Raw genomic sequence first — 26,009 nt, 5'->3', positions numbered from 1 at the left:
CAGCAGTCATCTCCCAGTGACACCTGGTCATTCACAAGAGAAGGTGAAAGGGGCAGCCTGTCCCTCAGGAGTGTGACCCAAGGCAGGAGCACTGGCTGTCTAGCTCATGGATTGTAAGCTGTAAGAATTTTTTTTTTTTTGACAGGCAGAGTGGGCAGTGAGAGAGAGAGAGAGAGAGAGGTCGGTCTTCCTTTGCCGTTGGTTCATTCTCCAATGGCCGTCTTGGCCAGCGCACTGTGGCCTGCGCACTGCGCTGATCCGAAGGTAGGAGCCAAGTACTTATCCTGGTCTCCCATGGGGTGCAGGGCACAAGCACTTGGACCATCCTCCACTGCTCTCCCTGGCCACAGCAGAGAGCTGGCCTGGAAGAGGGGCAACCTGGACAGAATCTGGCGCCCCAACTGGGACTAGAACCCGCTGTGCCGGCGCCTCAAGGCAGAGGATTATCCTAGTGAGCCGCAGTGCCGGCCAACTGTAAGCTTTTATTCAGTCACTTCACACAAACTTCTCATGGGCTAGGTCACTGCTGCCACCTAGTGGATGCATCAGTATTTATTGGGATGAGTTTTCAGTCAGCCAAGCCCAAGCATCCTCAGGGAGGAGTGTTCTAAGGCCATGGCAATGGGAAATCTCCTTGATGTCCAAGTCTGTCCTTAGGTCTGAGGGGTCTCAGGCAGAATGGGGAGTCCTGGGTGCAGTGGGGTCTGGCACTCCTTTCTAAGACCCAGGTCTGCACAAGTGCCAGTAGCTTCATCCCTGACAGAGTGTAGCAGGGAGCCCTGCTCCAATGGGGGCTGCCACACTTCACCACACACTCCACTCGATATGCTTTTCGGCAGCACATGTCTTTGGGTTTACAGACCCTAGAAGAACGGCTGCCAAAACACCTGGTTGACAGCCTCTGATGCACCTGTTGTGAAGTTGTCCAAACCTGCACACTTTGCACAGAACCTGTCTCAGCTCTATCCAGGCACTGAGTCAATAGTTATCATATTAGCTAGTGTCATTGACCCACATGATCCCTGCAACATATTTCTTTTCTTTTATGGAGAGTTCAAATTTCATTTGATTACTGAGCCAGAAGTACATAAGGCCAATGACTGAACATTTAACAATCATGATACTTACTGCAAGAAATACTTGACAAATTCTAGGGAGATGCATACAGTGTAAGTATAATTTATTAGGTTTTAGAGATACATGATAAGCTTTGGGTAGCATGAAATATATATATTGTTAAGAGGATCAGCAACAGGAGTGCCCAGCCTCCTGCAGGATCACAATAGACTTGAGTTAGAGAAAATGCGTCCTTCAAAGGGGTCTTTGATGCCTAATAACTGCCATCCTTTTGGGGCACCCAGATCTGCAATATTAGCAAAGGGACACTCAGCAAGGGATGTTCCAGGCTCACCTATCTCCTAGCTCTTTTTTTTTTTTTTTACAGGGCCAGGTGGTGTCAAGTTTTTATTGGTTACATCAAAAAAAGATATTGCACAATTTCTAACCTTTACTTGGATTGAACATTGGAGAAACTCATTTTATAATGTTTCAAAGAATTGAAGAATCTTAGATTTTTTTAACTTTTATTTAATGAATATAAATTTCCAAAGTACGGCTTATGGATTACAGTGGCTTCCCCCCCATAACGTCCCTCCCACCCGCAACCCTCCCCTTTCCCACTCCCTCTCCCCTTCCATTCACATCAAGATTCATTTTCAATTATCTTAATATACAGAAGATCAGCTTAGTATACATTAAGTAAGGATTTCAACAGTTTGCTCCCACACAGAAACATAAAGTGAAAAATAATAGATGATTTTTTAAATGATGATGAAATCAGATCAGACCTATTGTCATGTTTAATCCCAATGAGAGTCAAGCTGGGAATTGATAATTTCTTTCTTTTTTTTTTTTTTTACAGAAGATCAGTTTAGTATGCATTAAGTAAAGATTTCAACAGTTTGCACCCCCATAGAAACACAAAGTGAAATATACTGTTTGAGTACTCGTTATAGCATTAAATCTCTATGTACAGCACATTAAGGACAGAGATCCTACATGAGGAGTAAGTGCACAGTGACTCCTGTTGTTGACTTTACCAATTGACACTCCTGTCTATGGCATCAGTAATCTCCCTATGCTCCAGTCATGAGTTTCCAAGGCTATGGAAGCCCTCTGAGTTCTCCGACTCTTATCTTGTTTATACAAGGTCATAGTCAAAGTGGAGGTTCTCTCCTCCCTTCAGTGAAAGGTACCTCCTTCTTTGAAGACCTGTTCTTTCCACTGGGATCTCACTCACAGAGATCTTTTTGCCAGAATGTCTTGGCTTTCCATGCCTGAAATACTCTCATGGGCTTTTCAGCCAGATCCGAATGGCTTTAGGGCTGATTCTGAGGCCAGAGTGCTATTTAGGACATCTGCCATTCTATGAGTCTGCTGAGTATCTCGCTTCCCATGTTGGATCACTCTCCCCTTTATTTATTCTATCGGTTAGTGTTAGCAGGTACTAGACTTGTTTATGTGCTCCCTTTGACTCTTAGTCCTTTCATTATGATCAGTTGTGAACTGAAATTGATCACTTGGAATAGTGAGATGGCATTGGTACATGCCACCTTGATGGGATTGAATTGGAATCCCCTGGTATGTTTCTAACTCTACCATTTGGGGCAAGTCAGCTTGAGCATGTCCCAAATTGTACATCTCTTCCCTCTCTTATTCCCACTCTTATGTTTAACAGGGATCACATTTCAGTTAATTTTCAACACTTAAGAATAACTGTGTGATAATTACAGAATTAAACCAGTCATATTAAGTAGAACAGACAAAAAAACTACTAAGAGGGATAATGTATTAAGTTGTTCATTAACAGTCAGGGCTATGCTGATCAAGTCACCATTTCTCATGGTGTCCATTTCACTTCAGGAGGATTCCTTTTTGGTGTTCAGTTCTCCTAGCTCTTTTATTCGAAGTATGAATTGGACTGATTGTTAAAAAATTCATAGAAAATGCATGCTATGAAAAATATACACATGGATTATAAAAATTTTTAAAGACTTATTTATTGCTTTGAAAATCAAAATTATAGAGAGAGCAGGAGAGACAGAGAGAGATCTTCCTTCTGCCAGTTCACTTACTAACTGTCTACAATGGCCATGTTTGGCCCACTCTGAAGCCAGGAGCCAGGAGCCTTCTCAGGGTCTCCAAATGGGTGGAGGGACCCTCATACTTGGGCCTTTTCTGATGCTTCCCCAGGCCATTAGCAGGGAGCAGCATTGGAATCAAACTGGCCCCCATGTGGGATACTGATGTCCCAGGGGGAAGTCTTTCCCAGGACAACACAATCCCAGACCCTCAAACTTTCATGAACCAAAACAAATTTATCTCTTAATTGCATTCTTTTCCCATGATTTTGAAGCACTCTTGCATTGCAGGGGATAGCAATGGCCACACCAGCACAGAGGCCATAAAGATCTGCTGTGACCAGGCTGGGAAAGACTTGCAGATGCCCTGTGCTGTGCAGGTGGTGTGCTTATCAGTCAGCTGGAAGGAGATCTCCCGACCAAGGGCAAGGAGCCAACTCTGCTCACCCCAGGGCTTGTCTCTCTGGATGAGTTCAGTGCACGATGTCACCATGGAGTCACCAATTCCTCTGGAAACTACAGCAGGTGTCCTTCATCAGTCTGGGAAGGAAGTAAAACCAACTGAGCTGGCTCCTAACTGCTGGATAGGAACACTTGTTCAAGTTTTGGATGGTTTAAGTTCTGAGTCTAAGATTAATTATTCATTGAATTCTTCAGATGATTGAGTTAATATATTTGAGAATTTTAACTGACACTTGAGAATTGTACTAATATTGGGTAAGATGAGTAGTTTGACACATAGATACAATATGCAGTTGTAAAACCAGGGTATTGTCAAATGGGTCACATCAAAAATACTTTCTTTTTTTGGGAGCATTCAAATCCTCTCTTCCAATATTTAGATATAAACAATAAATTATTGTCCCCAGCAGTCCCCCCACTGTGCTATACAGCGTTAGAGCTGAGCCCTCAAGTGTGCCGCCATTTTGTGCTCGCTCCTCACCCCTTCCACACCCCTTCTTCTCTCTATATTCTCAGTATCTGGGGACCACTATTTGTTCTCCACTTCTCTTTCAGATAAAAATTTTCAGCTTCCACTGTTAGGGGAGAACATGTGGTATCTTTCTTTCTGTGTCTGTCTTGTTTCTCTTAATATACTGTCCTTTAATTCCACCCACATTCCACCAATGATAGTTTCTCATTATTTATGTTAGCACTGGTCATGCTTCCCTGTATGTCTTGTCTATGTCCCTGTGAACACATCAGATTTCCTCTCCCCGTTCATCCACTGCAGGACACCTGGTCTATGCTGACCAGCAAGTGCTGCACTCACATCTCTTCCCCAGCTCACGTCCTGTCCTGTGCACACACCCAGGGGTGGGGTTGCTGGATCTGGGGTAGATCAGTCTTCAGGGTCTGAACAGCCCCCATGCTGCTCTCCATAGTGGCCATGCTAGTTTACATTTCCACCAGCAGTGTGTGAAGTCCTCCTTCCACTGCGACCCTGCCACAGCTGTGACTCTGGGTCTTTCTGATAATCATTATTCTGACTGGGGTGGGATGAGATCTTTCTGTGGCTTTGACTCACGTTTCCCTTATGATGGTGATGGTGAGCTATTCCTTATATACTTGGAGGCCATGTCCATGCCTTCTTTTGAGAAATGTGCCAGACACCGGTCAGATGATTGCTTCAGAGAGAACCTGAAAGACGTTTTAGTCCCTGTGAAGGTCAAGAGGGGGGCCTGCTTCCCAGCAAAGCTGAGCCCTGTTGGCTGGAGTCAGATCCTCCGTTCCTCCCAGTGTCACACCCAGAGACCCGCGTGAACTGTCAATGTCAGTGCTGGGCTCTGCCAGGTCCTCAACCTGCTGGGTCCACCCTGTGCCCTCTTCCTGTTCCTCGGTGGAATTCCTGTGCCTTTGTCATTTTCACTGTCAGCATTGTTTTCTCAAAATTTTCTAATCAGTGCTCCCAAAGGACCCCAGAGCTGAGAAAGGGCAGTTGTGGGAGAATGTGCAGGGCTTAGGAGCAGAAGGAGGAGTGCTAGTAGGGATTTTAAAGCCATTCAATTAGCAACATGTGTGTTGAATCCATGTGACGTTCATTTCAGGTAACAGTTGATAATATTCCACACAGCACTTTACCTAAAGGACCTGCCTGGTTCCTAAGGAGAAGGGACATGGCCCGGGGGCAGTGTGAGCTCAGCTCCTCAGGTATGTGAGCTGTAACCCCTGTGGGCTTGGGCTCCTGTACAAATAGCAGACCATGCCCTGCACCACCCCTGAGACAGCTGCAACCTGCACCTCGCCTGGCTTCGGGGATTGCGCTGGATCTGCAGACGCAGAACTGGTAAGAGCCTCGCTCTCTCTCTCTCTCTCTCTCTCTCCAGAGCTTCATTTCCTGCCCCACTTCCCAGGCTCTGAGGGGCCCCAGTGTGGTAGGAGGAGGCCGTGGGACATGACTGGGCTGTCAGCTGGTGTATTAGTCTTTCTGTCCCACCTTCCGTGGTTCTGGTCCTCTCCCAATCCCTGGAGTTGGTCCAACACGTAGGTGGGATTGTGGACAGGGCCATTTTCATGGCCTGCCCCATTTTCAAACAAACTACTTTCTTTCTGGGTAAGTTCACAGCCTTTGTGAATCATCTTCTCCTCAGTGCTAATTCCAACCTGCTTCGATGTTGTTATCTTTTTGCCAGTATTTTCTGGTGGTGCAGAGCAGGGGTGATCTAGAAGAGGTGGCAGAAAGAGACAAGGCACTGGGGTCTTTCCCAGCAGGGCTCTGTTCCTCCACACAACAGGACCAGCACACTTACTTACCTGGCGGGGCGTCACGATCGGGCTCTTCCTTGGGGCTGTTCCTGTAATCAGCCTGGTTGTAGGGTTCTTGTGTGATTTACACAAGGTGAGACTGGAACGCTGGACCAGTGCTCAGCGTGTAGTCAGTGTTGCATAGAATTGGACTTTTCTTCTGCCCAGTGTGGCTTGATAGTTCACCTGGTGGACTTGGTGCATTAACTGCTGTGCCCGTATGGAGTCAGGCCCCTGCTCCACACTGTACAGTGACTAGGGCAGAGAGGAGACTGAGCAGTGAGATAAGGTATTTACACAGTGGGCCGGGGGAAGCAGGTGCCTTGGTCCAGCATGAAATGTACCCCCTGTGCAAGCCTGCAGGATGATTTTTAAGGGAGAAAGGGCAGTTGTGGGAGGACGGGGGGACAATGGGTCCTGAAGTTCTTAGGAGAACAGTTAAAGTCCAGGACTAGTAAGGGAGGAGGCACCAGCCTGGTAGTTGGTTCTGGTTAGTTACGATGTGAAGAGGGAAGGGAAATGCATTTGCACATCGTTTCTGTTGGCACTGACAGCCTTGATATTCATTCAGTAATTTTTGTCAAGGGTCAGTAACAACATTTGTATGCTCAGCACCCAGGTCCAGAACCCAATCAGGTCCGTTTCTAGTCACCTGCACTCAAACACTGTCTAAAACTCGCTGCTCCCCTTCCTGTTTCTCTTCCCCATTGTGGTTAGAAGATCTCCCCCCTTCATGCCTTTCCTGAGCTCTCACTCCTCCCAAACAGCTCTAACGTGACCCCCACCCCACCCAGCCCCTGAGTCAGGCTCCATAGTTCAATGTCTGGGACACCTCCTGGCACCTTCAGGACACTTCCCTGCCCCCTTTCCATCTTGGGTCCTGGGTGTCTGTGAAACAATCATATACAGACCATGCACAGGGCAGCGGGTGGAGTTGGTGATGAATTCATGCACACCTTGAGTGCCAGGTGCAGGAACTGGGGCACAGAGGAGGAAATGACACTTCCTAGAAGAGATTAGGACACAGATGGGACGGAATCCCTGGTCAGTGCTATTTACATTTCCCAGGGATCAGTCTCATATTCTTAAAGATCCAAGGCTTTCTATTTCACCTCAGTGTGTGGAAATCCTCACTAGTGCATGGCATGCAGTAGGTGCTCAGTAAGTGCTTGCTGTGTGAGTCCTGCAGGACCGAGTGGTGGGAGGAATAGGAGTGGGTGAGTGAGGGGACAAGGGACTGAGAGCTCACAAGGCTCAGTGAGTGCAGAGGGAAGGTGAGGACTGGCAGCCTGGGTCACTGCAGTCTCAGGTCAGGTGCACGTGGGAGAGGTTGGGCTGCTTGCCCTGGCATCCCAGAGCCAGAGGATGTTTGGTCTCCTCCTAAATCAGGCAAGACTAAGGCAGGGAGGAGGGAGGCCACCCTGTATCTCTTCACTTCCACTTGTTATTTCCCTGCTTAATGGAAACCTGCATCTTTGACCCTGCACCACACAACCTACACCCTGACCCTGCACTACTGACCCAGTACTATTGACCCTGCAACCTGACCCTATACCTCGACATTGTACCACTGACCCTAGACCAAGAACCTGCACACTGACCCTGCAAACTTAACCTGCACCCTGACCACTGCACCACTGACCCTGCACACTGACCCTTCACCCTGACCCTGCACACTTAACCTGCACCCCGACCCCTGCACAACTGACCCTATCTTTTGTCCACAGGTGCCCGCCGAGGTGAGCCATGTGGACCCACACTCTCACCCTGCTCTCCGTCCTCCTGCTGGCTGCTCAGGGGCTCCTGACAGAGGCCCAAAGTGGAGAACAGGATGACGTGAATTTGGAGGCAGAGCAGGATGGGTGGGTTCCTCTGGAGAAGCCCGTGATAGTGTCTACAAGCCCGCCAACCCAGGTCATTGTCACTGGCAGATTTGTGAGCAGAGACCAAGCCAAATGCAATTTGACCGTGACCAGGCAGGAGGAAGGAGTCCATCTGCAGGCCCATTGTGTTCGACTGCACCACGAGTTCTCCTGTGTCTTTGCGGGCAACCCCACGGCGTGCCTGCACTGCCTGAACAACGACAAGGTCTACTGGAGACAAATTGGCTGGCGCCTGCGCCACTTGAACCGCATCTGTGAGGACTCCAAGGCCATCTTGAATACCAGGGTGTGTGGTACCAAGTATCCAGAATCCAGTCTCACCCTGGTGAGCTCCACTCTGGCTTCCAAGATGTCCATGCAGGGACTGAAGCCCACCCCCACGGTGTCAGTCAAGGGGAAGCAGCCATCCCAGGCAGAGCCATCCAAAGACACACATTAAGAGTTCTCCATGGAGGCAATGCAGAGCAAAAGGCCCGCCCCCACCACAAGTCAAAACAACATAAGCCACGCCCACCAATCCAAGAATGCACCCCAGAAGACAAGTCAGCACGAGGGCCAGCAGGAACAGCAGCACCAGACACAGCCAGCCCAGCAGGAGGATGAGCACTGGTTCCAGCAGAAGTTCCAGTAGATGACCCGGGAGTGACGGGGCCTCCCGCAGCTTGTTCTGCAGCGTCGCCCTCGGCCCCAGTCTTCCTCCTGGGGGAGAAGAGCAGGGGCTTCAGGCAGGTGTTGTCTTAGGCTCCTCTGTGTGTGTGCAGCTCCCAGGTTCCCATCAGGCAGGGACATCTGTGCTAGGAGAGTACAGGGCAGTGTTGGGACAGAGTCTGTGTCCTGCCCTTTCCTGATGCTCACTTCCTGAGGTGTGATTGGCAGAGGCTGTGACCTGGGCGCCTGGCCCCTGGGCCCCCAGTGCTGTCTCTGAGCTGAAGGAGTCAGCCTGGTGATTTCAGGGAGACACCTGCACTTCCTGCTGAATTCACAAGCATAATAAACTCAGGTGCTGTTTCAAAATGCGTTCACTCTGTGTGTGTCTGTGTCTGGTCCCACACGATCTCATCAACCTAAACCAGAATATCAGTGGGTGGAACAGCCAGGGTGGGACCTCCCCACCCATCCTCAGTGGTCCCCTGATGTGACCCGGTCTTGTGCCCCTGTCTTCATAGATTGGTCCACTGGACTGTGGTGTTTGAATGGTATGCAGTGTGCAGATTCCAGGAGGGGAACCCAGTGTATCGCGGGGTTTGGATATGGTCAAGGTTGCATCGTTTGTATGGGAGAAGCAAGAGTGACCCAGGAAATCTGGCAGCCGAGACTACCAGCTAGAGGACCCCCTGTCCTCACTCAAGTTAGTCCAGCCAAGCCCTGCCATATGCAGGGCCCCCGACTTGCAGAGCTCCTTCCTGGCAGTAGGAGAGAGGCCTGGGTACACACAGCAGCCTTTGAGGAGGCTGTAATGGAAGGAGGAGGGAGCTGCAGGCATTTGTCCTAGAGGCCAAGATGCCCAGGGCTCAGTCACAGTGCCTGGGTCCAACACTGGCTCTACTCCTTCTCAGTTCCTGCCCATCCAGGCCCTGGTGTGCAGTGGTGGTGACTAAAGGAACTGGGTTCCCGCAACCCACGTGGGAGAACTTGATTGAGTTTCCAGTCCAGATTTGTCCCCAGTTGGGGGCATGGAAGGTATTTGGGGAGTTAACCTGTGGAAGCAGAGCTCAATCTCTTTCTCTCTACCATCAATAATTATAAAAAAAAACCTGAGCAAACACATGGGCAGTGCAGGCAGAAAGTGCTGGGAAACTGGGGCTGAGATGAACAGAAACAGACTGGAGCCGCCCTCCTGAGCATCTCAGGAATGGAATGGGGTAACGGGAACCAAGCTGGCACAGGGCAGCCAAGGGATGTGAGAGTGGCAGAAGCTGGGCGAGGTCAAGAGGGAGGGGTGCAGTGGTGACTGTAGTCATTCACACACTAGTATAATAGATCTGAGGTGTTTTAACTTAGGAGTTGGGAGGAGCAGAAGAACTGCTGTCAGGCCCTTGTCACCACACCACCAAGAAGGAAACGTGAGGAAGCACGGTAGCAACACTGCTGCTTTTGGTACCTCTGACAGGAGCCAGGAGGATGGGCAGGTGGCGAACAGGGCTACACTGTGCACTCACCAGCCCACCCTGAGGTTTATAGGGGTCAATGAGCAGGGTGACAGCCTCACAGGGACATTTGGGTATCACACCAACTCCATTGACACCAACATCTGTCTCTCACTTGCTATGTACCAGGTACTGTGCTGAATTCTTCCCAGGGACCAGGCATTTACTCCCTCTCTCCCTCCCTCTAAAGAAATAGAATTCAAACTCTCATTGAGAGACAAACTCAAAACTGTTTGTATGGAACCTCTGAAGAAACACTGTGTTGTTGAGACTGTGGGCACTTTGACTAATTCACCATGAACTACAATTTTGTGTTGGTATTCTGCTAGTGATGTATACCCCACAAGACAGAAGGCACAGTCCCTACTAGGTATTAGCACTTCACACGCACAGCAGTGTGTTCTCAGGAGCTGTAACTCAGAGAAGCACCCTGGTGTGCACTGGTGGTGAAAGGACAGGTAACACATGGTACAGAAATTCTAGAGTAGTATTCAGGTCTTCTGAAAAGGAGATTCTGACATCCATGGCACAGATGACAACTATGAGGATGTTACACACAGTGAAAGAAGCCTTCACAGAGACTAATATTGTACCATGCCACCTACATGAGAGACACAGAGGAAACTGTTTGAGACAGGAAGTTGAATGCTGGTTGCCAGGGAAGTGGGTGAAGTGAAATTTAACATTAGCATTTATACAGTTAGACGTTCATCATTGTATGAGATTAGAAGTTATGCAGGATGATGGGAGTGATATTTATACAATAATATGCAAAATTTTGATAGGACTAATCTATCTAAAAAAGGCGATGATGATAAAAATTACATGCCTTTTACTACAATTTCAAAGAAAGTTTAAAAAATCTTTTCCTCAAATGATGGCAGCATAACTGAATACCCAAAAGAAAACAAGACAACCAACCATTACTTCATTCTGTACAAAAAGTAACCTGAAATTGGACTATATATCTAAACACAACTCTGTAGGTTTTGGGAATCTGACTTTCCTTGCATGGTGGTGTAGCCTGTTTGTTCAAATGCCCTATCACTGAACCTCCCTTTGCCACTCAACTACCTACCCACAGCCAAACCTCCCTTATAGGGAGGTCAGTATTCATGGACAGATGTAATGGGAGAACGTGCCAAGTTCAATGTTGTCCCCTCTTACTTCCTAGTGGAACCGCTGTGGGAGTCCACAAGACTTGACAGATTCTATCAAATCATCATGATCTCATGCTCTGGAATCTTCCATATCCAATAACGAAAACCAGGTACTGGTAGAAGAAACCCATTTGAGTCTATGTCTCCTTGGATCACCCAGTATGTCCCTTCATATGTTACCAATAGGATCAAGAAATACAACACAACAAAACAGAACAGAGCAATGGTTGAGGGATTCTGGGCTGAGAGGGATACAGAGAGCAGGTCTTTCTGAAATGCAACCTTTTCTGTTCCAGTCTCAACAATGGGAGTCCTCTCTCTGAGTCCAGCTGCATTAGTGCTCATGCACTCTGACTGAGACCCAAGCCACAGTGCTAACAACACCGTAGGTCAGCTTATTTTTCAGTCAAGTTTTTCTTTAGTAATCCAGAGGTCATTTTTAATCTTACAGATATCACACCATGAATCTCAGGGAACAGGTCTCGGCAGCTTGGGTCCTTTCCACTGCTCCTGACAAAGTGGCTTCTCTGAGTGGAGCAGGCTGGGGCTCATAGAAGCTGGTACCTTGCTCTCTGCTTCCTTCTCTTTCTGATCGTTTTCCTTCAACATTTCAGGAAGCTAGCTCAGTTCTTGGAGTGCTCAGTATGCTCAAAAGCCACATTAATTCTCTTGTTCAGAATCTTGTCCTTGACTGTTTCTTTACAACGATGCCTGCAGCAAGCTGGGAATCACTGTAGACTCTTCAGGTTCACCACTGCATTCACCATGGGAACATGTACATGGCATTGCAGTGCACAGAGTTCCTGCTCCCCAGCTATCTGGAATATCACGTTCCTTGTAGATCATGTGTATGTGACCTGGGACACAGCACCATATTCTCTAAAAGGCCGGGAGAACGTGGATCTGGTGTCTCTCCTGCTTCCCTTGGTGTTGGTCATCTTGGTGAATTACTGTGAGATGGCAGTCACAGCCAACAGGGCAGTCAATCATGAAAAGTCCACTCCACTGCTGCGGGATGTCACCTACCCAGGAATGACAAGGGGCTTGAAGTGGCCCCTGAATGTCCTGGCTGTGAGCCACTATAGAGGCCCCTTCTAAGTGCATAGTGTGGCATCATCTAACTCTGAGTGAACCAGGTAGTCAAAACAATGGTGGAACAGTACTCAATGCACCTGTACTATGGCCAGATTCTGCTACATCACAGAAAGCAATTCCATCATGACTCTGTGTCAAGTACCCTACAGGACTTGGTGCCACCAGATGGCAACCCAAGAACAACATGGTTTTGGCAGGGAGGGTCAGGCCTACCCCTTCAGCCAAACACAAAACTATCAGCTGAAAAGAGGTGCACAGTCATGTTAGGCCGTTACAATCGCCACAACACACAGCTGGATGCCCTATTAGGCATCCATATGTTATTGGCAGAAATGCTCTTACCCAGTCCCACAGTGGACTGAGGTAACGATGATAATCTCCAGGATATGCAGGCCCAATCATCTTCATTGTCCCATTCAATCTTATGGTGCTGCCACTATTCCCATGGGCATCCACATAAGGTACAAAGAAAGGCTTGACAGGCTGCAGTAGCTGATGGCCATGGCTTGCAGCCCCACTGTAGAGTGTCCCCAACACAGCAGTCATCTCACAGTGACACCTAGTCATTCACAAGAGAAGGTGAAAGGGGCAGCCTATCCCTCAGGAGTGTGACCCAAGGCAGGAGCACTGGCTGTCTGTCTAGCTCATGGACTGTAAGCTGTAAGATTTTTTTTTTTTTGACAGGCAGAGTGGGCAGTGAGAGAGAGAGAGAGAGAGAGAGAGAGGTCTTCCTTTGCCGTTGGTTCATTCTCCAATGGCCGTCTTGGCCAGCGCGCTGTGGCCTGCGCACTGCGCTGATCCGAAGGTAGGAGCCAAGTACTTATCCTGGTCTCCCATGGGGTGCAGGGCACAAGCACTTGGACCATCCTCCACTGCTCTCCCTGGCCACAGCAGAGAGCTGGCCTGGAAGAGGGGCAACCTGGACAGAATCTGGTGCCCCGACTGGGGCTAGAACCAGCTGTGCCGGCGCCTCAAGGCAGAGGATTAGCCTATTGAGCCACATTGCAGGCCAACTGTAAGCTTTTATTCAGTCACTTCACACAAACTTCTCATGGGCTAGGTCACTGCTGCCACCTAGTGGATGCATCAGTATTTATTGGGATGAGTTTTCAGTCAGCCAAGCCCAAGCATCCTCAGGGAGGAGTGTTCTAAGGCCTTGGGAATGGGAAATCTCCTTGATGTCCAAGTCTGTCCTTAGGTCTGTGGGGTCCCAGGCAGGATGGGGATTCCTGGGTGCAGTGGGGTCTGGCACTCCTTTCTAAGACCCAGGTCTGCACAATTGCCAGGAGCTTCATCCCTGACAGAGTGTAGCAGGGAGCCCTATTCCAATGGGGGCTGCCACACTTCACCACACTTTCCACTCGACATGCTTTTCGGCAGCACACGTCCTTGGGTTTACAGACCCTAGAAGAACGGCTGCCAAAACACCTGTTTGACAGCCTCTGATGCACCTGTTGTGATGTTGTCCAGACCTGCACACTTTGCACAGAACCTGTCTCAGCTCTCCCCAGGCACTGAGTCAATAGTTATCATATTAGCTAGTGGCATTGACCCACATGATCCCTGCAACATATTTCTTTTCTTTTATGGAGAGTTCAAATTTCATTTGATTACTGAGCCAGAAGTACATAAGGCCAATGACTGAACATTTAACAATCATGATACTTACTGCAAGAAATACTTGACAAATTCTAGGGAGATGCATACATTGTAAGTATAATTTATTAGGTTTTAGAGATACATGATAAGCTTTGGGTAGCATGAAATATATATATATTGTTAGAGGATCAGCAACAGGAGTGCCCAGCCTCCTGCAGGATCACAATAGACTTGAGTTAGAGAAAATGCGTCCTTCAAAGGGGTCTTTGATGCCTAATAACTGCCATCCTTTTGGGGCACCCAGATCTGCAATATTAGCAAAGGGACACTCAGCAAGGGATGTTCCAGGCTCACCTATCTCCTAGCTCTTTTTTTTTTTTTACAAGGCCAAGTGGTGTCAAGTTTTTATTGGTTACATCAAAAAAAGATATTGCACAATTTCTAACCTTTACTTGGATTGAACATTGGAGAAACTCATTTTATAATGTTTCAAAGAATTGAAGAATCTTAGATTTTTTTAACTTTTATTTAATGAATATAAATTTCCAAAGTACGGCTTATGGATTACAGTGGCTTCCCCCCCCATAACGTCCCTCCCACCCACAACCCTCCCCTTTCCCACTCCCTCTCCCCTTCCATTCACATCAAGATTCATTTTCAATTATCTTAATATACAGAAGATCAGCTTAGTATACATTAAGTAAGGATTTCAACAGTTTGCTCCCACACAGAAACATAAAGTGAAAAATAATAGATGATTTTTTAAATGATGATGAAATCAGATCAGACCTATTGTCATGTTTAATCCCAATGAGAGTCAAGCTGGGAATTGATAATTTCTTTTTTTTTTTTACAGAAGATCAGTTTAGTATGCATTAAGTAAAGATTTCAACAGTTTGCACCCCCATAGAAACACAAAGTGAAATATACTGTTTGAGTACTCGTTATAGCATTAAATCTCTATGTACAGCACATTAAGGACAGAGATCCTACATGAGGAGTAAGTGCACAGTGACTCCTGTTGTTGACTTTACCAATTGACACTCCTGTCTATGGCATCAGTAATCTCCCTATGCTCCAGTCATGAGTTTCCAAGGCTATGGAAGCCCTCTGAGTTCTCCGACTCTTATCTTGTTTATACAAGGTCATAGTCAAAGTGGAGGTTCTCTCCTCCCTTCAGTGAAAGGTACCTCCTTCTTTGAAGACCTGTTCTTTCCACTGGGATCTCACTCACAGAGATCTTTTTGCCAGAATGTCTTGGCTTTCCATGCCTGAAATACTCTCATGGGCTTTTCAGCCAGATCCGAATGGCTTTAGGGCTGATTCTGAGGCCAGAGTGCTATTTAGGACATCTGCCATTCTATGAGTCTGCTGAGTATCTCGCTTCCCATGTTGGATCACTCTCCCCTTTATTTATTCTATCGGTTAGTGTTAGCAGGTACTAGACTTGTTTATGTGCTCCCTTTGACTCTTAGTCCTTTCATTATGATCAGTTGTGAACTGAAATTGATCACTTGGAATAGTGAGATGGCATTGGTACATGCCACCTTGATGGGATTGAATTGGAATCCCCTGGTATGTTTCTAACTCTACCATTTGGGGCAAGTCAGCTTGAGCATGTCCCAAATTGTACATCTCTTCCCTCTCTTATTCCCACTCTTATGTTTAACAGGGATCACATTTCAGTTAATTTTCAACACTTAAGAATAACTGTGTGATAATTACAGAATTAAACCAGTCATATTAAGTAGAACAGACAAAAAAACTACTAAGAGGGATAATGTATTAAGTTGTTCATTAACAGTCAGGGCTATGCTGATCAAGTCACCATTTCTCATGGTGTCCATTTCACTTCAGGAGGATTCCTTTTTGGTGTTCAGTTCTCCTAGCTCTTTTATTCGAAGTATGAATTGGACTGATTGTTAAAAAATTCATAGAAAATGCATGCTATGAAAAATATACACATGGATTATAAAAATTTTTAAAGACTTATTTATTGCTTTGAAAATCAAAATTATAGAGAGAGCAGGAGAGACAGAGAGAGATCTTCCTTCTGCCAGTTCACTTACTAACTGTCTACAATGGCCATGTTTGGCCCACTCTGAAGCCAGGAGCCAGGAGCCTTCTCAGGGTCTCCAAATGGGTGGAGGGACCCTCATACTTGGGCCTTTTCTGATGCTTCCCCAGGCCATTAGCAGGGAGCAGCATTGGAATCAAACTGGCCCCCATGTGGGATACTGATGTCCCAGGGGGAAGTCTTTCCCAGGACAACACAATCCCAGACCCTCAAACTTTCATGAACCAAAACAAATTTATCTCTTAATTGCATTCTTTTCCCATGATTTTGAAGCACTCTTGCATTGCAGGGGATAGCAATGGCCACACCAGCACAGAGGCCATAAAGATCTGCTGTGACCAGGCTGGGAAAGACTTGCAGATGCCCTGTGCTGTGCAGGTGGTGTGCTTATCAGTCAGCTGGAAGGAGATCTCCCGACCAAGGGCAAGGAGCCAACTCTGCTCACCCCAGGGCTTGTCTCTGGGGATGAGGTCAGTGCACGATGTCACCATGGAGTCACCAATTCCTCTGGAAACTACAGCAGGTGTCCTTCATCACTCTGGGAAGGAAGTGAAACCAACTCATCTGGCTCCTAACTGCTGGATAGGAACACTTGTTCAAGTTTAGGATGGTTTAAGTTCTGAGTCTAAGATTAATTATCTCATTGAATTCTGTCATCTGATTGAGTTAATATATTTTAAGAATTTAGCTCACCATTGAGAATTGTACTCATATAGGGATAAAATGAGTAGTTTAGCACATAAATATGCAGTTGTAAAACCAGGGTATTAGCCAATGCATCACTTCAAAAATATTTGCTTTGGAGCATTCAAATCCTCTCTTCCATTATTTAGAAATAGACAGTAAATTATTGTCCACAGCAGTCCCCCCACTGTGCTGCAGGGTGTTAGAACTGAGCCCTCAAGTGCACAGTCGTTTTGTGCTCACTCCTCACCTCTTTCCCACCCCTTCCTCTCTCTATCTTCTCAGTCCCTGGGGACCACTGTTTACTCTCCAATTCTCTTTCAGATCAACTTTTTCAGCTTCCACTGTTAGGGGAGAACATGTGGTATCTTTCTTTCTGTGTCTGTCTTGTTTCTCTTAATATACTGTCCTTTAATTTCACCCACATTCCACCAATGATAGTTTCTCATTTTTATGTTTGTCCTGGTCATGCTTCCCTGTATTTCTTGTCTATGTCCCTGTGAACACATCAGATTTCCTCTCCCCGTTCATCCACTACAGGACACCTGGTCTATGCTGACCAGCAAGTGCTGCACTCAAAACTCTTCCCCAGCTCACGTCCTGTCCTGTGCACACACACCCAGGGTGGGGTTGCTGGATCTGGGGTAGATCAGTCTTCAGGGTCTGAACAGCCCCCATGCTGCTCTCCATAGTGGCCATGCTAGTTTACATTTCCACCAGCAGTGTGTGAAGTCCTCCTTCCACTGCGACCCTGCCACAGCTGTGACTCTGTGTCTTTCTGATAATCATTATTCTGACTGGGGTGGGATGAGAACTGACTGGGGCTTTGACTCACATTTCCCTTATGATGGTGATGGTGAGCTATTCCTTATATACTTGGAGGTCATGTCCATGACTTCTTTTGAGAAATGTGCCAGACACCGGTCAGATGATTGCTTCAGAGAGAACCTGAAAGACGTTTTAGTCCCTGTGAAGGTCAAGAGGGGGGCCTGCTTCCCAGCAAAGCTGAGCCCTGTTGGCTGGAGTCAGATCCTCCGTTCCTCCCAGTGTCACACCCAGAGACCCGCATGAACTGTCAATGTCAGTGCTGGGCTCTGCCAGGTCCTCAACCTGCTGGGTCCACCCTGTGCCCTCTTCCAGTCCCTCAGTGGAATTCCTGTGCCTTTGTCATTTTCACTGTCAGCATTGTTTTCTCAAAATTTTCTAATCAGTGCTCCCAAAGGACCCCAGAGCTGAGAAAGGGCAGTTGTGGGAGAATGTGCAGGGCTTAGGAGCAGAAGGAGGAGTGCTAGTAGGGATTTTAAAGCCATTCAATTAGCAACATGTGTGTTGAATCCATGTGACGTTCATTTCAGGTAACAGTGGATAATGTTCCACACAGCACTTTACCTAAAGGACCTGCCTGGTTCCTAAGGAGAAGGGACATGGCCTGGGGGCAGTGTGAGCTCAGCTCCTCAGGTATGTGAGCTGTAACCCCTGTGGGCTTGGGCTCCTGTACAAATAGCAGACCATGCCCTGCACCACCCCTGAGACAGCTGCAACCTGCACCTCGCCTGGCTTCGGGGATTGCGCTGGATCTGCAGACGCAGAACTGGTAAGAGCCTCTCTCTCTCTCTCTCTCTCTCTCCAGAGCTTCATTTCCTGCCCCACTTCCCAGCCTCTGAGGGGCCCCAGTGTGGTAGGAGGAGGCCGTGGGACATGAGTGAGCCATCAGCTGGTGTATTAGTTTTTCTGTCCCACCCTCCGTGGCTCTGGTCCACTCCCAATCCCTGGAGTTGCTGCAACACCTAGGTGGGATTGTGGACAGGGCCATTTTCATGGCCTGCCCCATTTTCAAACAAACTACTTTCTTTCTGGGTAAGTTCACAGCCATTGTGAATCATCTTCTCCTCAGTGCTAATTCCAACCTGCTTCGATGTTGTTATCTTTTTGCCAGTATTTTCTGGTGGTGCAGAGCAGGGGTGATCTAGAAGAGGTGGCAGAAAGAGACAAGGCACTGGGGTCTTTCCCAGCAGGGCTCTGTTCCTCCACACAACAGGACCAGCACACTTACTTACCTGGCGGGGCGTCACGATTGGGCTCTTCTTTGGGGCTGTTCCTGTAATCAGCCTGGTTGTAGGGTTCTTGTGTGATTTACACAAGGTGAGACTGGAACGCTGGACCAGTGCTCAGCGTGTAGTCAGTGTTCCATAGAATTGGACTTTTCTTCTGCCCAGTGTGGCTTGATAGTTCACCTGGTGAACTTGGTGCATTAACTGCTGTGCCCGTATGGAGTCAGGCCCCCTGCTCCACACTGTACAGTGACTAGGGCAGAGAGGAGACTGAGCAGTGAGATAAGGTGTTTACACAGTGGGCCGGGGGAAGCAGGTGCCTTGGTCCAGAATGAAATGTACCCCCTGTGCAAGCCTGCAGGATGATTTTTAAGGGAGAAAGGGCAGTTGTGGGAGGACGGGGGGACAATGGGTCCTGAAGTTCTTAGGAGAACAGTTAAGTCCAGGACTAGTAAGGGAGGAGGCACCAGCCTGGTAGTTGGTTCTGGTTAGTTACGATGTGAAGAGGGAAGGGAAATGCATTTGCACATCGTTTCTGTTGGCACTGACAGCCTTGATATTCATTCAGTAATTTTTGTCAAGGGTCAGTAACAACATTTGTATGCTCAGCACTCAGGTCCAGAACTCAATCAGGTCCGTTTCTAGTCACCTGCACTCTAAACACTGTCTGAAAATCACCGCTCCCCCTCCTGTTTCTCTTCCCCACTGTGGTTAGAAGATCTCCCCCCTTCATGCCTTTCCTGAGCTCTCACTCCTCCCAAACAGCTCTAACGTGACCCCCACCCCACCCAGCCCCTGAGTCAGGCTCCAAGGAGTTCAATGTCTGGGACACCTCCTGGCACCTTCAGGACACTTCCCTGCCCGCTTTGCATCTTGGGTCCTGGGTGTCTGTGAAACAATCAGATACAGACCATGCACAGGGCAGCGGGAGGAGTTGGTGATGAATTCATGCAGACCTTGAGTGCCAGGTGCAGGAACTGGGGCACAGAGGAGGAAATGACATTTCCTAGAAGAGATTAGGACACAGATGGGACAGAAACCCTGGTCAGTGCTATTTACAGTTCCCAGGGAACAGCCTCAAATTCTTAAAGACCCGAGGCTCTCTCATTCACCTCAGTGTGTGGACAACCTAACTAGTACATGGCATGCAGTAGGTGCTCAGTAAGTGCTTGCTGTGTGAGTCCTGCAGGACCGAGTGGTGGGAGGAATAGGAGTGGGTGAGTGAGGGGACAAGGGACTGAGAGCTAACAAGGCTCAGTGAGTGCAGAGGGCAGGTGAGGACTGGCAGCCTGGGTCACTGCAGTCTCAGGTCAGGTGCACGTGGGAGAGGTTGGGCTGCTTGCCCTGGCATCCCAGAGCCAGAGGATGCTTGTCTCCTCCTAAATCAGGCAAGACTAAGGCAGGGAGGAGGGAGGCCACCCTGTATCTCTTCACTTCCACTTGTTATTTCCCTGCTTAATGGAAACCTGCATCTTTGACCCTGCACCACACAACCTACACCCTGACCCTGCACTACTGACCCAGTACTATTGACCCTGCAACCTGACCCTATACCTCGACATTGTACCATTGACCCTTCACCCTGAGCCTGCACACTGACCCTGCAAACTTAACCTGCACCCTGACCACTGCACCACTGACCCTGCACACTGACCCTTCACCCTGACCCTGCACACTTAACCTGCACCCTGACCCCTGCACAGCTGACCCTGCACACTGACCCTTCACCCTGACCCTGCACACTTAACCTGCACCCTGACCCCTGTACAACTGAGCCTGCCTTTTTTCCAACAGGTGCCCGCCCAGCTGAGCCATGTGGACCCGCACTCTCACCCTGCTCTCCCTCCTCCTGCTGGCTGCTCAGGGGCTCCTGACAGAGGCCCAAAGTGGAGAACAGGATGACGTGAATTTGGAGGCGGAGCAGGATGGGTGGGTTCCTCTGGAGAAGCCCGTGATAGTGTCCACAAGCCCGCCAACCCAGGTCATTGTCACTGGCAGCTTTGTCAGCAGAGACCAGGCCAAATGCAATGTGACCGTGACCAGGCAGGAGGAAGGAGTCCATCTGCAGGTCCATTGTGTTCGACTGCACCACGAGTTCTCCTGTGTCTTTGCGGGCAACCCCACGGCATGCCTGCACTGCTTGAACAACGACAAGGTCTACTGGAGACAAATTGGCTGGCGCCTGCGCCGCTTGAACCGCATCTGTGAGGACTCCAAGGCCATCTTGAATACCAGGGTGTGTGGTACCAAGTATCCAGAATCCAGTCTCACCCTGGTGAGCTCCACTCTGGCTTCCAAGACGTCTGTGCAGGGACTGAAGCCCAAACCCACGGTGTCAGTCAAGGGGAAGCAGCCATCCCAGACAGAGCCATCCAAAGACACACATTAAGAGTTCTCCATGGAGGCAATGCAGAGCAAAAGGCCCGCCCCCACCACAAGTCAAAACAACATAAGCCACGCCCACCAATCCAAGAATGCATCCCAGAAGACAGGTCAGCATGAGGGCCAGCAGGAACAGCAGCACCAGACACAGCCATCCCAGCAGGAGGATGAGCACTGGTTCCAGCAGAAGTTCCAGTAGATGACCCGGGAGTGACGGGGCCTCCCGCAGCTTGTTCTGCAGCGTCGCCCTCGGTCCCAGTCTTCCTCCTGGGGGAGAAGAGCAGGGGCTTCAGGCAGGTGGTGTCTTAGGCTCCTCTGTGTGTGTGCAGCTCCCAGGTTCCCATCAGGCAGGGACGTCTGAGCTAGGAGAGAGCAGGGTGGTGTTGGGACAGAGTCTGTGTCCTGCACTTTGCTAATGCTCACTTCCTGAGGTGTGGTTGGCAGAGGCTGTGTCCTGGGCGCCTGCCCCTGGGCCCCCAGTGCTGTCTCTGAGCTGAAGGAGTCAGCCTGGTGATTTCAGGGAGACACCTGCACTTCCTGCTGAATTCACAAGCATAATAAACTCAGGTGCTGTTTCAAAATGCGTTCACTCTGTGTGTGTCTGTGTCTGGTCCCACACGATCTCATCAACCTAAACCAGAATATCAGTGGGTGGAACAGCCAGGGTGGGACCTCCCCACCCATCCTCAGTGGTCCCCTGATATGACCCGGTCTTGTGCCCCTGTCTTCATAGATTGGTCCACTGGACTGTGGTGTTTGAATGGTATGCAGTGTGGTGATTTCAGGAGGGGAACCCAGTGTACTGTGGGGTTTGGATATGGTCAGGGTTGCATAGTTTGTATGGGAGAAATAAGACTTACCCAGGAGATCTGGCAGTCGAGACCACAAGCTAGAGGAACCCCCTCTCCTCACTCAAGTCAGAGCAGCCACCCCCTACCATGTGCAGGTCCCCCGACTTGCAGAGCTCCTTCCTGGGAAGTGGGAAGAGGCCTGGGTACACACAGCAGCCTGAGAGGAGGCTGTAAGGGGAGCAGGAAGAGCTGCAGGCATTTGCCCTAGAGGCCAAGATGCCCAGGGCTCAGTCACAGTGCCTGGGTCCAACACTGGCTCTGCTCCTTCTCAGTTCCTGCCCACACAAGCCCTGGTGTGCAGTGGTGGTGACTAAAGGAACTGGGTTCCCCCAACCCACGTGGGAGAACTTGGTTGAGTTTCAGCTCCATGTTTGAACCCCATTTGAGGCACGGCAGGTATTTGGAGTTAACCTGCTGAAACAGGCTCAATCTCTCTCTCCCAATCAATAATTAAAAAAAATACCTCAGCAAACACATGGGCAATGCAGGCAGAAAGTGCTGGGAGACTGGGGCTGAGATGAACAGAAACAGACTGGAGCCGCCCTCCTGAGCATCTCAGGAATGGAATGGGGTAACGGGAACTAAGCTGGCACAGGGCAGCCAAGGGATGTGAGAGTGGCAAAAGCTGGGCGAGGTCAAGAGGGAGGGGTGCAGGGGAGACTGTAGTCATTCACACACTAGTATAATAGATCTGATGTGTTTTAACTTGGGAGTTGGGAGAAGCAGAAGAACTGTTGTCAGTCCCTTGTCACCACACCACCAAGAAGGAAACGTGAGGAAGCAGGGTAGCAACACTGCTGCTTTTGGTGCCTCTGACAGGAGCCAGGAGGATGGGCAGGTGGCGGACAGGGCTACACTGTGCACTCACCAGCCCACCCTGATCTTTATAGGGGTCAATGAGCAGGGTGACAACCTCACAGGGACATTTGGGTATCACACCAACTCCATTGACACCAACATCTGTCTCTCACTTGCTATGTACCAGGTACTGTGCTGAGTTCTTCCCAGGGACCATGCATTCACTCCCTCTCTCCCACCCTCTAAAGAAATAGAATTCAAAGTCTCATTGAGAGACAACCTCAAAACCATTTGTTTGGAACCTCTGCAGAAACACTGTGTTGTTGAGACTGTGGACACTTTGATTAATTCACCATGAAATACAATTTTGTGTTGGGATTCTGCTAGTGATGTACAACCCACAAGACAGAAGGCACAGTCCCTACTAGGTATTAGCACTTCACACGCACAGCAGTGTGTTCTCAGGAGCTGTAACTCAGAGAAGCACCCTCGTGTGCACTGGTGGTGAAAGGACAGGTAACACATGGTACAGAAATTCTAGAGTAGTATTCAGGTCTTTAGAGAATGTAGATTCTGACATCCATGTCACAGAGAACAGCTATGAGGATGTTACACACAGTGAAAGAAGCCATCACAGAGAGTAATATTGTACCATGCCATCTACATGTGAGACCTAGAGGAAACTGTCAGAGACAGGAAGTTGAGTGTTGGTTACCAGGAATTTGGGTGAAGTGAAATTTAACATTAGCATTTATACAGTTATACGTTCATCACTGTATGAGATTAGAAGTTATGCAGGATGATGGGAGTGATATTTATACAATAATTTGCAAAAAGTTGTTAGGACTAATCTATCTAAAAAAGGCGATGATGATAAAAATTACATGCCTTTTACTGTAATTTCAAAGAAAGTTTAAAAAATCTTTTCCTCAAATGATGGCAGCATAATTGAATATCCAAAAGAAAACAAGACAACAAACCATTACTTCATTCTGTACAAAAAGTAACCTGAAATTGGACTATATATCTAAACACAACTCTGTAGGTTTTGGGAATCTGACTTTCCTTGCATGGTGGTGTAGCCTGTTTGTTCAAATGCCCTATCACTGAACCTCCCTTTGCCACTCAACTACCCACCCACAGCCAAACCTCCCTTATAGGGAGGTCAGTATTCATGGACAGATGTAATGGGAGAATGTGCCAAGTCCAATGTTGTCCCTTCTTACTTCCCAGTGGAACCGCTGTGGGAGTCCACCAGAGTTGACAGATTCTATCAACTCATCATGATCTCATGCTCTGGAATCTTTCATATCCAATAACCAAAACCAGGTACTGGTAGAAGAAACCCATTTGAGTCTATGTCTCCTTGGATCACCCAGTATGTCCCTTCATATGTTACCAATAGGATCAAGAAACACAACACAACAAAACAGAACAGAGCAATGGTTGAGGGATTCTGGGCTGAGAGGGATACAGAGAGCTGGTCTTTCTGAAGTGCAACCTTTTCTGTTCCAGTTTCAACAATGGGAGTCCTCTCTCTGAGTCCAGCTGCATTAATGCTCATGCACTCTGACTGAGACCCAAGCCACAGTGCTAACAACACCGTAGGTCAGCTTATTTTTCAGTCAAGCTTTTCTTTAGTAATCCAGAGGTCATTTTTAATCTTCCAGATATCACACCATGAATCTCAGGGAACAGGTCTCGGGAGCTTGGGTCCTTTCCACTGCTCCTGACAAAGTGGCTTCTCTGAGTGGAGCAGGCTGGGGCTCATAGAACCCAGCGACACCTAGTCATTCACAGGAGAAGGTGAAAGGGCAGCCTGTCCCTCAGGAGAATGACCCGAGGCAGGAGCACTGGCTGGCTGTCTAGCTCATGGACTGCAAGCTTTTACTCAGTCTCTTCACACAGACTTCTCATGGGCTAGGTCACTGCTGCCACCTAGTGGAAGCATCAGTATTATTGGGCTGAGTTTTCAGTCAACCAAGCCCAGGCATCCTCAGGGAGGAGTGTTCTAAGGCCTTGGGAATGGGAAATCTGCTTGATGTCCAAGTCTGTCCTTAGGTCTGAGGGGTCCCAGGTAGATGGGGACACCTGGGTGCAGTGGGGGTCTGGCACTCCTTTCTAAGACCCCAAGTCTCCATTAAGTGCCCGTACCTTCGTCCCTAACAGAGTGTAGCAGGAGCCCTGTTCCAATGGGGGCTCGGGGCCCACCTGCCACACTTCATCACACACACCACTCTACATGTTTTCGGCAGAACATGTCATTGGGTTTACAGACCCTGGAGGTACAGCTGCCAAAACACCTGTTTGACAGCCTCTGATGCACCTGTTGTGAAGTTGTCCAGAACTGCACATTTTGCACAGAATCTGTCTCAGCTCTATCCAGGCACTGAGCCAATAGTTATCATATTAACTAGTGGCATCGACCCACATAATCCCTGCTACATATTCCTGTTTTTACATGCAGAGTTCAAATTTCATTTGATTACTGAGCCAAAGGGATATTGGGCAAATGACTGAACATTAAAAAAATCACAATACTTACTGCAAGAAATACTTGACAAATTCTAGGGAGATGCATACATTGTAAGTATAATTTATTAGGTTTTAGGAGATATATGGTATCCTTTGTGTAGCATGAAATAGATATATTGTTAGAGAATCAGCAACTGGAGTGCCCAGCCTCCTACAGGTTGGCAATAGACTTGAGTTAGAGAAAAATGTGTCCTTCAAAGGGGTCTTTGATGCTGAATTACTCCCATTGTTCTGGGGTCCCCAGATATGCAATGTAGCAAAGGGACACTCAGCAAGGGATGTTCCAGGCTCACCTATCTCCTAACTCTTTTAATCAAAGGATGAATTGGACTGTAAAAAATTCATAGAAAATGCATGCTGTGAAAAAATTTACACATGGATTCACAACTTTTAATGACTTATTTATTGATTTGAAAGTCAGAATTATAGAGAGAGCAGGAGAGACAGAGCGAGATATTCCTTCTGCCAGTTCACTAACTAAATATCCACAATGGCCATGTCTGTCCCAGGCTGAAGCCAGGATCCAAGAGACTTCTCAGGGTCTCCAAATGGTGGAGGGACCCTCGTACTTGGGCCATTTTTGCTGCTTTCCCAGGCCATTAGCAGGGAGCAGCATTGGAAGTGGAACAGCTGGGACTCTAACTGACCCCCATGTGGGATGCTGAGATCCCAGGGAATGTCTTTACAAGAATGTTACAACGCCTGACTCTCAAACTTTCGAGAACCAAAATATATTTATCTCTTAATTGCATTCTTTTCCCATGACTTCTGAAGCACTCTTGCATTGCAGGGGATAGCAATGGCCACACCAGCACAGAGGCCATAAAGATCTGCTGTGACCAGGCTGGGAAAGACTTGCAGA

At 48.3% G+C, this 26,009-nt stretch overlaps 2 long non-coding RNA genes across 2 annotated transcripts; both read left to right on the top strand.

The window, feature by feature from the left end:
• The first annotated feature begins 5,138 nt into the window (after window positions 1-5,138).
• LOC138848692 (uncharacterized) lies at window positions 5,139-8,782 on the top strand. The gene is made up of 2 exons (XR_011386789.1): window positions 5,139-5,427; window positions 7,613-8,782. It is a non-coding gene; the product is annotated as an uncharacterized lncRNA (long non-coding RNA).
• A 9,034-nt stretch (window positions 8,783-17,816) lies between these two features.
• LOC138848778 (uncharacterized) lies at window positions 17,817-21,544 on the top strand. The gene is made up of 2 exons (XR_011386843.1): window positions 17,817-18,124; window positions 20,376-21,544. It is a non-coding gene; the product is annotated as an uncharacterized lncRNA (long non-coding RNA).
• Window positions 21,545-26,009: the final 4,465 nt, after the last annotated feature.

This window comes from Oryctolagus cuniculus, chromosome 2 (assembly GCF_964237555.1).
Source record: "Oryctolagus cuniculus chromosome 2, mOryCun1.1, whole genome shotgun sequence".
Classification (NCBI taxonomy): Eukaryota; Metazoa; Chordata; class Mammalia; order Lagomorpha; family Leporidae; genus Oryctolagus; species Oryctolagus cuniculus.
The sequence above is the reverse complement of the archived record's forward strand: the minus strand, read 5'-3'. Positions and strand labels throughout refer to the sequence as shown.